The 12,344-nt window shown below is 33.1% G+C and overlaps 1 long non-coding RNA gene across 1 annotated transcript in view; it reads right to left on the reverse strand.

The window, feature by feature from the left end:
- Positions 1-12,344, reverse strand: part of LOC129526429 (uncharacterized) — a 78,714-nt gene that overhangs the window by 22,524 nt on the left and 43,846 nt on the right. The window contains exons 4-5 of the long non-coding RNA XR_010130469.1: positions 4,496-4,554; positions 1,055-1,162 (exon numbers count right to left, since the gene is read on the reverse strand). This is a non-coding gene — a long non-coding RNA (uncharacterized lncRNA). The remainder of the gene's footprint in view (positions 1-1,054; positions 1,163-4,495; positions 4,555-12,344) is intronic.

Raw genomic sequence — 12,344 nt, forward strand, 5'->3', positions numbered from 1 at the left:
AGTCTAGCCTCATTAAAAATGTATTTAATGAAGTCTTATAAAAAATTTACAAAGGTATATGCTACATAAAACTTAAAAGAAATAAGGCCAAAAACAAAGCAGTGTTTTGGAAATGCTGCAGATGAACTTTTTATTCCTCATAATCAGCTTCTCCCGTATTATAATTCTCACGTTATAGAAAAATGACAAAGGCACAGAAAGAACAATAAATTTTCTAAGATAACATAGCTAGCAAATTGTAAAAAATATTTCTTAATTCAGAGCCTCTGCATTTAATAAAATTCCAGACATTATAGCTTATTCAATCCTCATGAATAAGGTCAAATTATAATTAATAGTGATTATTAACTATGCAATTATTACAGGGATTTCACCTTGCAGCTAAGAAAGAATCTTCTTAAACTCTTAGGAACTTTTATGTGTTAAATAACTTGCACTTATGAAATACACATGTGACATACAAAACATCTATGACCACATTAATGAAAGTATTTATTTCTGAGAAAAGTTATTACATTGTAATTATTTTTTACTTATTAGAGGTGGCACATTAATTTATATAGGTCAAACTGATAGCAGGGTTGTCATGTGTATTTTATAGTTATTTGGTTTTTGCATATACTAATATTTATGTAACATACTTCTCTAAATTATACAAATGTATAGGCAATGCATTAGGAATAAATAAAGAACAACTCTTTAACGTCAGGGGAAGTAAGTTCTCATTCAGGATTTCATAAAATTTACCATGAGACCTTGAACAATTTATTTAGTACATATTATGCTTTTACTTAATCCATAGGGAATATAAACAGTTTGACCTAAATTGTACCAAGATTCAGTTTGCAAATCAAAATGTACATGATTTTGACATATTTTAGTATATTCTTAATGATTTTTTTCATCTAACAATTTTAAACTTCTTTACACACACACACACACACACACACACATTTTATTTGATCCATGGTTTTAGTAAGAAAAATTTGCATAAATTGTATTTTTCATGAAAAATATAACAAAATTTACAACCTAGCTTATACATTATAAATACCTTGTGGCCAGTTTGAGGACTTGTTGTTCTATGCAAATTGTCCCTCCTATGTCATTCAAAGTTTTATATAAAATCCTGTTATTCATCGATGAAGCAGAATTTCACTTCCTGAGAAAAATCAACACAGTGAAAAGACAGTAGCTTTGGAGCCAAGCATATATGGGTTTATACCACAGCTATATCATTGGCAATTCTCCAGGCTTGGGCGAGTGCCCTGACACCACATTTCAACTATGTTGTTCTTGCTGTTATTTTGCCTGAACTTTATACCAACTTTGCACCATTTTTCTGAGGAGTGTATGACAGCATCTCAAAAGAAAAGTAGCTTTAATGATGACTATTTTCTAAATTTTTGTTTTGAGGGGATAAGAAGCATGGAGAAAAAGTATAACCAAAGGATATGTTTTACTTATTCAAATTTTCAATAACAGCAGTGTTCTAAAGTACACCATATTTAAAATAGGGTTAATGAGATTAATGAAGTATACATAGATGAATGAGGAATTGATTTAGGATATGAAGATGGGAACAAAGATTATAGGTATATTCTTATTATAGCGTCTAAATAAATGGCAACATTTCCCCTTTGTCCCATTCTGTGACCAGTTTCTTATGAATATTTTTCTCAGCAGAGTAGAAATTATATTAAAGTGAAAACTTCTAAGTTTGTAGATAACATAGAATTCTTCCTAGTAATGAAGTATCAAAATAACTAAGATGTAATAAATATTAGCACCTTACATATATTATCCAAATTGTTATAAAGTATTTTTCACTTACCTTGTATATTATATTCATATTTATTTATTTACAAATATATACCTCTTATAGTTATGTATGCACATTTGTAAAATATATAAGCAGATATACTTATAAGGATATATTACTTAAAAACATGAATATATATAATGCTCATAAAATATGTATGAATATATTTATATTTCCTTATATAAATTTTTATATTTTAATTAGCTATAACTAAACATATTTATTAGATATATTAAATATAATTACAGTTCAAAATAATTAGAATGAAATATAAACACTTCACATATGGTAACAAACTTATTATAAAATAGATAAATACTTTAACTCCATAAACTGATTTATTCTACAAAACAACTATGGGCTCCTCCGGGAGGGTTCATAGAATAAGGGAACTCAGGGCAGAAAACTTGTGACTTTTCCAAGATCACATAGCTTGTAGGTAGCCGAGCCGTGATTTCATCTGAGGAATATAGCTTTAGGGTATAGTCTCATATGCTCCACACTTTTTGTCTTTGAACAATTAAATATTTAATAAATTGTGAAATTTAAAGTTGAGGAAACCTAAAATATAAATGTAATAATACTATTTTTCCATGAGATTTGCGAAGGAGGATTTGAAATGATATGGCACTTGATTGCAAATCTGAACCTCTGTTCTATCAGAAGTTTTAGAAATTATACTTAAATTCTCCTAGCTTTGGATTTCTCAAATGGAAACATGTAATCATATAAATATCATGCATATGTTGGACAATTACATGAAAAAATCTAAGTAGCTTGAGCAACTCATGGTTCCTGGTAATTGATAGAAAACAGGATAAGACAGAAAGAGAAACTCTGGTAAAGCTTCCTCTTATCAAAAAAAACCTTGACAAAAGTAAAATCCTGATATTAAATGCAAATAATTTGATCCCTTTTATAAACTATAGCGCATCCTTATTGGAATACTAATCTGATTTTTAAAAACTTAGTTATTTAAAATTATAAAAGTTGTATATGTAGCGTAATCAATAGACCTTTTGTACTCCAATGCATATTTCACTTGTCCTGTAGCCCACTAGTACCCCCTTTCACGTTCAATATTCTCCAAGTGTAAATGATAAGCAATATTTCACCTTGGGTATAGAGGGGCAGAAAGACACTGTAATTGCTTTTTGAGAAGAGGCTAAAAGTATTAAAATTGTTTGTCTAATAAAACTAAGCCTTTTGAAATTATGACTGCCGAGTCTTTAATAAACTAATGGGGGATGTGGATAGGATTAGCAAGGCATAGTCATCCAACCAAAAGTACATTAAAATTAGAAGCACCCATTGAAGCATGAAAGAGTTCAATTTGGGGCAAACAAGAAGCACAGAACAAATAATTTCTCAGAGCTGCCAAATTAGATAATATAAGGATTAAGCACCAAAGTCTATGCATTTTACTCATAGAAGAGCTCCTTAGACTCTCATTCAGATATTTCTGACCTTCCCAGGAAAATAATGCCAAAATGTTTGTCCATCTAATTTATTCTGATTCCACAGCAGATTTGAGCAATTCATTTAAAACAAAACCAATTTAACTGCAGTATCGTTAAGAATATATGGAGGTACAAGATACCGACTTAAAGAATGTTCCAAAATTATATATATATATGAATGAACTATAGCATTTAAACTTACCCTTACAAAATCAACTTTTATATTCTTTTTTTTTTTTTTGGAGACGGAGTCTGGCTCTTGCCCAGGCTGGAATGCAGTTGTGCGATCTCGGCTCACTGCAAGCTCCGCCTCCCAGGTTCACGCCATTCTCCTGCCTCAGCCTCCGGAGTAGCTGGGACTACAGGCGCCCAGCTAATTTTTTGTATTTTTAGTAGAGACGGGGTTTCACCGTGTTAGCCAGGATGGTCTCGATCTCCTGACCTCATGATCCGCCCGCCTTGGCCTCCCAAAGTGCTGGGATTACAGGCGTGAGCCACCGCGCCCGGCTATTCTTAATTTTAAATAAAATTCCTAAAGTTTAATAAAGTTAAGTAATACTGTAAAAGTTTTTACTTGGGTGTCAAGCCACTTTCCTGAAGTCAAGACCTATTTTAGGATATGAAGTTCTAAGCTTCTACTATCAATAGTTTTGACTAAAGAAGTAAAATTTCCAGACCCTAGTACAAATCAATACTAAAAGCACATACAAGGCTATTTATGACAGCTCTGAGGACTGACAGTTGAAGTAGTTTGCCCAGGATTTAACTTCTTTAAGAACAACATTATTATCATAGTTATTTGAGATAATCTTTGATATTTAATTATATTTCTTTCTTTTACAATAATATTTTTCGTGCTTAATTTTATCTTGCTTCAAAACATAATCAATAATGCTCTGCAACAATGATTTTCTTGAATATCCCTATTATAGCATTGTGCTCATTTTACACAATGATAATAAGCACAATAAAAACTGTGGTTTCTGATTAAAATTTCAGAGTAGTAGAAATAAAAAATAAATGACTCAAGACAACAGAAATTAATGTGTAAATTGCTTCTTTAAACTAAACTCCTGTGTAAATTGCTTATCTAACCCAATACTCACTCTGAGAATTAATAATATTAAAAATCACTGAAGAACATTTTTCCCTTCTATAGTTCAAAATCCATCAGTAATACCCCAGGAGCAAGAAGCAGACCCAGTGCCCAGACCTTTATTATGCAGCAGGAGAAGGAGTCCAGGATCTTTGCAGAGTTCATTGATTCTGGTGCTGGAGAAAGAAAAGAAAACAGGGGAATGTCAAAAGTGCATAGGGAACTAACCTGAAAATTTTCCCCACAGCAAACTTACAATACCTTGACAAACAAAATCAATAATGATAACATTGAATGATAACCTAAAGAATAAAATAAACACTCATGATTCCCTGCTGATGAAAGAAAGAGTGGAAGAAAGAAAAAGACACAACTCTTTAGAGAAGAGACCCAATTGAAATTGTAGAAAGTATGAGGGATAGAAAATCACCAATGGAATTCCAAAATGAGAATTATAAACTATATTATAAAAGAGAAAACTAGTAAATGTACAGTGTATAATTCTAGCAGATACTGTTTTAACTAATTGCTCGAGGTCAATACCATAAACAATGCCTGGGTTAACACCATGTAACTCCCTGATTTATGCACGGAGAAGGGCAAACCAGTTTTGTGGTGTCCTTTCCAATCCGATCATTAAAAAGTCAGAGAAACAAAACTTAAGAAACATTCTATACGTAAATGACCTGACTGCTAAAAAATATCAAGATCATAAAATGTAATGGAACACTGAATTTTGTCAGAGATTGGAGAAAACTATTAGATTCCCCAAGCTGCTGTAAAAAAAAAAAAAAAAAAAAAATCACAAATTTAGTAGCTTAATGCAAGTTTAATGTCTTACTCTTCTGTACGTCAGAAGTTTGACAGGGTTCTCATGGGCTAAAAGAAGATGTTAGCGGGGCTGTGTTTCTTTATATAGGTTCTGGGATAAAATATAGTTCCTTGGCTGTTCTAGCTTCCAGTGGATGACTAACCTTTTTTGGTTTGACCCCTTTTCCTTATCTTTCATGCAAACAACTTCACAACTCTCTCACCTGTCTTCTATCTTCACATCGATCTGTGACTACGCCCAGGAACAATTTTCTGTTTTTAAAGATTCATGCAATAAGAAAGAACCCACCTGGAAAATCAATAATAATTTGCCTAACTCAGCACCTATACCTTTAATCACATCTGCAAAGTCTATTTACCATGTCAAGTAAAATATTCACAGGTATTGGAGATTAAAGAACAACATCTTGGGGAAGAAGAGAGGATGAGTTTAATTCTACTTATCACAGGAAGATGAGAAATAAAACAATCCTAGATTAGATTCCAAATCAGAAAATGAATATTAATGGTGAAATCCAAATAAATTCTGCTGTTCAGTTCATCATAGCATATGATAAGGTTTGGCTGTGTCTCCTCCCAAATCTCATCTTGAATTGTAGTTCCCATAATCCCCAGGTGTTGTGGGAGGGTCCCAGTAGGAGGTAATTGAATCATGGGGGTGGTTACCCTCATACTATTTTCATGATAGTGAATGAGTTCTCCTGAGATTTGATGGTTTTATAAGGGGTTTTCCCCCCACCGCTGCCTCTTTTGCCCACAATCTTCTCCTTCCTGCTGCCTTGTGAAGAAGGATGTGTTTGCTTCCCCTTCCACCATGATTGTAATTTTTCTGAGGCATGCCTAGCCATGCCAAACTGTGAGGCAATTAAACCTCTTTCCTTTATAAATTACCCAGGTATGTCCTTATAGCAGCATGAGAACAGACTAATACACCATACCAATGTTAATCTCTGAATTTTGATAATTTTTCTGTAAGTCTAAAATCTCAAAGTAATAAGTTAGAAAAGGAAGTGCAGATACTGGTTGCCTGGTGCAAGAAATAGGGAAGAGGTGAGAGAATGAGAATTAACAGTTAATGGACAAGATTATTGAGGTTACAAAATGTTTTAAAACACTTTTATGATAAGTATTGAATTGTACACATGACATTAATGAATTTTATGATATACAAATTTTGAGGCATATGTTTTAGAAAGTATAGGGTATGTCTAGTTTATTTTTTAGTCTTTGCAAAGCCAATTTTTAAAAGATTAAATTAACATATAGACTATTGTTAGTACCATTTTTGCTTGAAAAATTAAATAGAATGGAAAACACTATCTCCCCTTACATCCTTAGGTATACACATTTGTGTGACTTTTAAAGACATGTGGCGTATTCTTTGGTATTGAAACTCTTAAAAAAAAATCAGTCTATTCCCTTTGAATAGTACAAATCTTTCTTGTGAAATCTATTGAATTGCCCTAGAGAGTCAAGCAGTAATTACATAGTATAATTTATGCCCATGTTACACCTTTAATTAATAAAGAAATATTACAGAATTATGCAGAAAATCTACCAAAATCATGTTCATAAAAATGATAGTACTATACTAAATTTCTTTTAAGACCATCTTCAATAACCTAGAGTTTTATTTAGGGTAATAACTTAAACTATATTTTTAAATATAGTTACTCTAGATGACAATTGATAATTATAATTCAATATAAATTATTTTAAATTTTCACTTAAAATGATCAAAGTGACTGTCCCTCTTTTAGCAGTATCATGTGTTTAGGTATTATGTGCTTATGTGTAACAGTACTATGTGTAGGCTGTTCATGTAGCCTGGCACATGACAGTATTATGAGCTTATATGTAGGCTAGTCATGTCTATATTTCCTTTATATTTAAAATTATTGGTTTCTATCTAAATATTTTGGTATGTGGAATTTGAATTTCTGTAAGTAAACAAGGTAAAATTCATTAGAAATTTGGTGAAATATTTCCTAAATTATATCAACTGCAAATATGTGACCTCTTTCTTACTGCTCTATAACTTTTTATTTTAACTTGAAAAAGAAATATCTTTTAAAAGCACTTTAAGTGATACTTTTTCAATGTCAAAAGAAAAAATATATTACTGCTAAATAGAGATTTCTACTGGCTAAATAGAGATTTCTACTGGGAGAGTGGTGATTGAGTTTATGGATTTTTAGTATGGTGACTTCTTCCTTTATATTTGAGTCCATGAGAGGCATATAAAAAGTGTTTTACCATGAGGGTCTTGAGTGTCACCAATTAAGATACAATTCTAGGCTTACCACCCCATCAGTCATTAGTTATTGGTATCGTTCAGGACATTTAATCTTTCTTTAACTCAGTTTCTTTTGTACAAAATATAGTGATCTAAAATGAAATAATGAAAAAAGAAGAATTAATCTCACAGTATTTTTAAAATATTAAGAACAAATCTAATTATCTCTAAAATAAGCCACTTGTTTCTTCAAGGATCTCTAACAAAAATTTAACTAAAATTTTCCAGCACTCATTTGATATGAAAATAATAGTTTTATTGACTTGCCTATATTGGAAGAACTTTGTGCATAATCAGATATATTTCTTTGAATCTTCCAAAATAGGGCTGCTTTTTCAGGTTCACACCTGCTAAGTTACAGTTAATCTGTCTAGCAAGTGCTGATAAATAAAATGCTCAAACTGGAATTATTATATGATTTGTTATGTTTTATTAGGCAACAATCAGATGCAAACTCCAATTAAGTGTTGCTTATTCAATATTAAAAATAAATTTTGTCTAAAGATAAAAGACTAGCTATAGGAGAGGGCATAATAGCTATTTTACCACAATACTCAAATATTTGGAAAACAAAGAAAAATTGCTCAGCTCTGGAACTGTATAAACTTAATCATTTATTTTAAGATGTATTTCTCCTAGCTTTATAATACTATAGCATTAGTGACTACTGGCCTGAAATATTGTCATTGGGGAATATGAAAGAATGTTTCAAGTCTTTGTAAATACCTCTTTTCACACTTGAGACAACTGTTTTGGTGGCCTTCAGTCAAATGACCTCTAAGAACACAAAATAAGGGGGAAACATGCTTATCTTGCAACTAAGAGATTTTAGCATGTATTTCCTAAAATGAAGAAAGGTTGAATGTCACCACATTTGCAACTTCGACTTGTATTAATTTTATATTCAAGTGTGGACATTGTATTATGCTAAACCATATTAAATAAAATATTATTACAAAATATGTGACAAAAACTATGGGAAAATATATTTCATAAAATATAGAAATAGTTCAAATAAATATTTACATATATTCTGATTAAAACACTCAAGAATGGACAGTCTGACCATTCTAAGGTCTGTATTTCTTACTCATGCTATTTACAGAATGTATAATGCCTTATGTATGATATTAAATTCTCAAAGAAAACTTTTTTTATTCTGTAAATAATTCAAAGGAGTTTAACTGTCTTTAAACAAAGAAAATTCATGGTCTTCTGTTTTTAATAAAATTAAAATTGTCTTAAAATAAGAAAAAATATAAACTTAGCTATATTATGTTCATTAAAATGTTTCCTTTTAGAATTGTGTCTATACCTACTCTTCACTTAACATAATCCAAAAGATATGATTAAAACGTGTTACATCTATGCCAAAAAATATTTATGGTCCACCATTTTATTCCACTTGCATCCTAAAACTTTGCCTATCACAATCTTTTGCATGCTGTTTGTAAGACACGAGACTTATGAATCAAGGATTAAAAATGTTATAAGTCACAGATCAGTCAGCTTCATGAGCATTAGCATCTGTGTTGCCTTCCCTAGATCCCAAGTCCCAAGGAAACAACACAATATGGGCCCAGATGTACTGCACTTGCAGTAAGTTAGCTTAAAAGAAAGGAACTCCGAATCTCCTACACTGGGCAATGAGCATGACTGCCCCTTTTTTCAGGAAGAATATATTATCTTTACAATACTACATAGTCAGCATGACTGGACTTGGTTCTAGAGAGAGACACTAATCTTCTAAGAATGTATGCTGTAAAAACATTCATAAAAAGATTGTCCACTGCTAAGGACATCAAGTTACTTGCTTGAAAGATATACAAACACAAGAAATCCAAAGAGATTCCTACCTTGATTTAATAACTTTTTGGCTTATGCATCTTTTACATGAGTATATCACTCTACCATCTACTCTAATTAATCTAACTTAGAAAGGCTGGGACCATATCTATTTAATTTGTGCCATACAGCATTCAACTAACACTACTTTCAATAGGTTTCCATACAGGAAGATGAAACCAAACTACAATATTGACCTCAGCAATGCCTCACCCCTGAGTTCCACATCTAGCCGGATCCAAGAAAAAAAAAATTCCCATAAACTATTTCACAGACTTCAACTTGGTTTGTGAGAACAAAAAGTAGAGAAATTACATAATTCATAACAACCCTGGCCAGAGAGTTGAGACTGATCTAAATCACTTTGGGGACTGAAGAGGTGTTACTGATCACTTCAGCTAACATCAGAAAGAATCTTTCTACTGTCTTTTCTAATTTGATGACTCCCATTGTAGAGATAATTTCCCAAATGGTAAGCATAAGTAATCAGTCACTTATCCTACAAGAAACCTCCCACAAAGACCATTAGAAGCCTCATTTGGGGGAGGAATACGTAGTCATCTGAGGGCTACATGATCTACTGCTTGTGCTTCTTTAAACTCCTATAGCAACCTCTTTGGTTTAAGGTTATGTTTCCAGGAAAGAGGCAAGCAAATGCTTTATTTTTACATAAGATGTTCAGTCCTAGGTCACATATGGTGACCTTGGAAACATTACGTTGAGCATAACAATTGAGGCTTCCCAGGTGAGACCTATATCAGTCAATGATTCCAATGTGATTTTCCAGATAGCTAGCTGGTCTTTAAATTCCTAGTTCAGTTTAAAGTATTGAATATCAACATAATTCAATTAGAAGACACATATCCAAGCCTGTCATTTCTGTCTACTCCCTCACCCAGGTTGCATTCATCTGCTACACAGAACAATTGAGAAATGGCTATGGAATTTCATGTGCAAAAGTCATCCATAATTGCTGCTAGGTGTTTTGTCTGGGAGGGACAGTATCAGGGTCCTCCTCCTGATGTTTCCAGAAGACTTCTTGGTAATATTGATGGATATGTTGATCAAATTATGATCAGAATCATTTGGCAGGGTGATGCAGACCTAAAAGTCAGGTTAAATTAAGGTTTGTTTTCTAATTTTTTTTTTTTTTTTGAGATGGAGTCTTGCTCTGTTGCCCAGGCTGGAGTGCAATGGCGTGGTCTCAGCTCACTGCAACCTCTGTCTCCCAGGTCCAAGTGATTCTCCTGCCTCAGCCTCCCGAGTAGCTGGGACTAGAGGTGTGTGCCACCACACCCAGCTAATTTTTGTATTTTTAGTAAAGATGGGGTTTCACCATATAGGCCAGGTTGGTCTTGAACTCCTGACCTCATGATCCACACGCCTCAGCCTCCCAAAGTGCTGGGATTACAGGCCTGAGCCACTGTGCCCAGCCAAATTAAGGTGTTGATAATATTTAAAGGAGCCACATCGGATTCTTTCTCTTTGAGAGAAAAGATTAAGGGGCAGGTCTGGAAGACAAGATCATTAATGTCCCTCTTTTTCCTGTGTTTCTCAAGGTCTAAAGAGTTTCCTTCACAAGTGCCTAAGGTTGTTGCTGTCTTTCCACTATGACAGAAATGATGTGTTCTATTCAAGTAACTATAACTTAATTTTTTCCCTAAATATCACATAATCACACCTGGACTTGTCATTTAGAGGGATTTGGTGCAGGAAGTACAAGCACAGTTGTATAAAACTTACAGAAATCCATTATTTCCACAACCATTTTCCTCTTGAGCCAGATTTGGTCGACTTGGTAAACACAGTATACAACCAAGTACTCAATCATTGTTTTTCATAACTGAAATCATGTCAGTCAAACTAGTGAATGCAGATGCTTTAATCAAAATTAAATTAAACATCTTAGATCCCATTTTCACTGGGCTGTCACTTTCAAGCTGCACCAACCTGATGCTCTGGGTGTGGTGCTATGTGAGAAAAAATAGTATGTCTAGGAACGATAAAGATTAAATCCTGAACATTCAAAAATATTTTAAGAAAACTTCATAGTTTAAAAAAATTGTTTTTCAGGAAGTGGTTAAGAGAAGAAGATTTTTTGCTTGTGTCAACTATATACATACAGCAAATTGGCTTACTAAGATGTTTGGCCCTGGAGGAAGTAAGAGAGACAGGGTTAGAAATTTTTTTTTAATTGACATTTGTGTAGGTCCAAAAAAATAGAATGATGGCAGTGTTACAAATGCTTGTTCCCCGGTGCCACAAAGAAATAGCACTTGAACATAAATTTAATTTTCTCATCAAGACCATTTTTACTTTCTGCAGAAAGGGTACACTTGCCAGCAGTTTTGCCATGAGAGTACACTGAACAAAGGAGACAGGGTTGTTCATAACCTGACGTGTCCACCCCACTGCTGTGTCCAGTTTCCATTGGCTGAAACGGGACCTCACATTCTGTATTTGTCCTGATTGGCTAGCAACTTAGAACTTTTCGAAAGAGATAAAGACCGAGGAGAACAAAGGAAGGAGGAAGTAACTTGCGGAATGCTGAGAAAGGTAAAAATACCTTCCAATAAGGAAGAGGAACAGGCTATGACCTAATGCTTGCTTGAACCAGTATAAGCATGCCAGGGCAAATATTTAGGCTAAATTGTGGGAGCTAAGAACACAAAGTATACTGATGTCTTTATTACGGCTAGCAGATATTTAAGAGTGTTAGCACAGGTCTTTCAATACATTTTGCTTTTAAGAGAAGTTACTATTTGTTCTTAATTAGGTGGGGAGGAACGTCTCTTTGAAGAGGAACCTCCGCTTCACTTTTTACAGTAGGCATTGTGGATGCCTATCAACATACCTTGACTACCAGCCCATTTTTGAGTGACTTATATAGAAATGTGTCCTTATAGCATATATATGTTATATATACATATATATGTCTGATATGCAGGTTACATTGTTATATGTATATGTATGTTATATATGTCTCATGTATAT

This window comes from Gorilla gorilla, chromosome 14, assembly GCF_029281585.2.
Source record: "Gorilla gorilla gorilla isolate KB3781 chromosome 14, NHGRI_mGorGor1-v2.1_pri, whole genome shotgun sequence".
Taxonomy (NCBI): Eukaryota; Metazoa; Chordata; class Mammalia; order Primates; family Hominidae; genus Gorilla; species Gorilla gorilla.